The sequence below is a fragment of the Carassius gibelio genome, chromosome A20, assembly GCF_023724105.1.
Source record: "Carassius gibelio isolate Cgi1373 ecotype wild population from Czech Republic chromosome A20, carGib1.2-hapl.c, whole genome shotgun sequence".
NCBI lineage: Eukaryota > Metazoa > Chordata > Actinopteri > Cypriniformes > Cyprinidae > Carassius > Carassius gibelio.
The window spans coordinates 827186-829685 of record NC_068390.1 but is presented as its reverse complement, the minus strand read 5'-3'; the positions used below and the strand labels follow the sequence as shown (position 1 = coordinate 829685).

The window sequence follows — 2500 nt, the reverse complement described above, 5'->3', positions numbered from 1 at the left end:
ATCCCACAACATAATTTAATATGGGGGAGCAGTTAAACAGTTTATTAGGAACAATCAAAGCTGACTTTCAAACTAATTTTATTTTTGCATTATTACTCCAGTCACACAATCCTTAAGAAATCCTTTTAACAATCTGAATTTGTAAAAAATAAAAAATAAAAACTTTTATTGTTATCATTATTATTAATGTTGAAAATAGCTGAGAATATTTTTCATGTTTTTTAGGGTGGTAAATTAAAAGAACACCATTTTTTGTTACATTTGTTACAGTTACATGTATTTGTTACATTTATATTATTTACATTAAGCTTTTGAGTGGTATAGTTTTGTATATTGTTATTGAAACTTCATAATATTTAACTTAATTATACATTTAGTCAAGAATTATAGTTTGGAAAAAGTCTAACTAGTAAAATGTTTAGACGTTATGTGAAAACTAGTAAAAGTATATAAATAAATATAAAGAGACTTACTCATGTTTATGATCTCTGCTGAATAAAGTGCTTCATTCTTTTTTTTCTGAGGAAATCCATTTCTCAAATCCTCAACCACGTCACATCTTTTTGGGGTGAATTTTGTGTTATTCCTCTCATCGCGAAGCAAACAGTAAAATAAAAGCACTTGAACAACAGTCTGGCTGCTTTTTCTTCTGTGTGGGCGTATTCAAGCCGCACTTCAGTTTGAATCTGAATAGAGCGTTCAGCGCGGGGGCGTGGTCACATTAGATATAATGAAGGGAGACGTGAAAAAAGGACATCGCCTTGTTTTCATATGGATTACTTTATCACAGAATATTTGTTTTCGGCAGCACTTGTTTAGTTTAAAAGTAGAAATGTCAAGCTTTCTATAGATATCTCTCTCATGTCTCTTCGTTGAGTATTCACAGAGTTAGAGGTTCATTTTAATGACGTGTTTGTAAATGAAGATCAGCGCAGACAAAGGCTGCAGACAGCACATCTTGTTTGTTATCTTTATTTTATAAGTGCACAAAGTTTTGTTGTTATTATTTTCTGTATCCAAAAAAGGAAACCCTTTATTGGGTTACAGTCAGCTTGCTGACTGAGCTGGGTTGTTTGCAAGTAGGTCAGGCAGCAGTGTTGCACACAAACTGAGCAGAAGCTGGTCTGTTCTTGTAGTCGTGGCCGAGTGGTTAAGGCGATGGACTAGAAATCCATTGGGGTCTCCCCGCGCAGGTTCGAATCCTGCCGACTACGCTGTTTGCTGAAGGCCACGAGGAAAAGCGTCCATGAATTTTTCAAGGTCCTCCCACTGATTTGCGAAATGTCCTGTCCCTCTTCGATGGACCAACACGCCGCTGCTGCTTCTGGTATTCGGGCTCCAAGGGTTAACTTGGGTGAGCCAGTGGCACGCCGTGATCGTATAGTGGTTAGTACTCTGCGTTGTGGCCGCAGCAACCCCGGTTCGAATCCGGGTCACGGCAACACTCTGGCGTTGAGTGTACGGGAAGGTTGACAGTTTTTTACCACCTCATCTTTCTTCTCTATTTTGTTTTTGACGCTTGGCCTGTGCAGGGAGCCACCAGACAAGGGGGCAGGCAGCCTACCGCTAGACGTAGTCGTGGCCGAGAGGTTAAGGCGATGGACTTGAAATCCATTGGGGTCTCCCCGCGCAGGTTCGAACCCTGCCGACTACGGGAGGGCTTTGCAGTGTTGCTTTAGCTTTCTGTGATGGTAATTGTGCCTTCTGTGGTCCTTTGTCCTAACTGCTTCTAGCTTTCATCCCGTGACACCTGCGTCTCTTCTGGGCAGCTTGTTGTAAAACTGCTGTTATATAAAAGGTGAGATGCCAGTACTCGACAAGAGCCCGGATAGCTCAGTCGGTAGAGCATCAGACTTTTAATCTGAGGGTCCAGGGTTCAAGTCCCTGTTCGGGCGAAGGTCTTTCTTTGGCCTCACCTTGCTATCACTACGGTCCATCTCTTCTGCTGACTCTGTACTGGAACGGTGTTCCTTCCTGCTCCCGGTGATCAGGGGATCTCCCTTGTGGTTAGTGACAAACGAACAATGTTAAATGAACAAGGCCAAAAAATACATAAAGAACAATGGTGCCTGGGATTTTTGAGAACCGGAGCTTGTAGCCTAGAATATTTCTTTGTAAATTATGTGAAAATCATCTTGTTTACTCACTTACAGAAAACAATACATTGATTTAAATTGTCTAAGACACTTTTTGTTGGTAAAAGTCATATGCGAGTAGGCGTCAACTATCATGATTTACACCTGAGAAGACAAAGCCCTGCATAATGAGCTGCATAAAGAGCCGCTCAGTCAGCTGTTGTCACTGAGAGGGAGGTGTTACAAGAAAGAACGTGAGAACAAAATAAATGTATATAATTTTAAGTTTGGAGTTTATTTAGAATATATTTAATTATCCCACAACATAATTTAATATGGGGGAGCAGTTAAACAGTTTATTAGGAACAATCAAAGCTGACTTTCAAACTAATTTTATTTTTGCATTATTACTCCAGTCACACAAT

The 2500-nt window shown here is 40.0% G+C and overlaps 1 protein-coding gene and 4 non-coding genes across 5 annotated transcripts in view; all 5 read left to right on the top strand.

Moving 5' to 3' along the window:
• The window catches only part of LOC127938331 (uncharacterized), a 374843-nt gene that overhangs the window by 210577 nt on the left and 161766 nt on the right, over positions 1–2500 (top strand). The window lies entirely within an intron of this gene.
• Positions 1133–1214, top strand: trnas-aga (transfer RNA serine (anticodon AGA)). The gene has a single exon. It is a non-coding gene; the product is annotated as a tRNA-Ser (tRNA).
• On the top strand, positions 1370–1441 carry trnah-gug (transfer RNA histidin (anticodon GUG)). Its single transcript has one exon. It is a non-coding gene; the product is annotated as a tRNA-His (tRNA).
• trnas-uga (transfer RNA serine (anticodon UGA)) lies at positions 1573–1654 on the top strand. The gene has a single exon. It is a non-coding gene; the product is annotated as a tRNA-Ser (tRNA).
• trnak-uuu (transfer RNA lysine (anticodon UUU)) lies at positions 1823–1895 on the top strand. The gene has a single exon. It is a non-coding gene; the product is annotated as a tRNA-Lys (tRNA).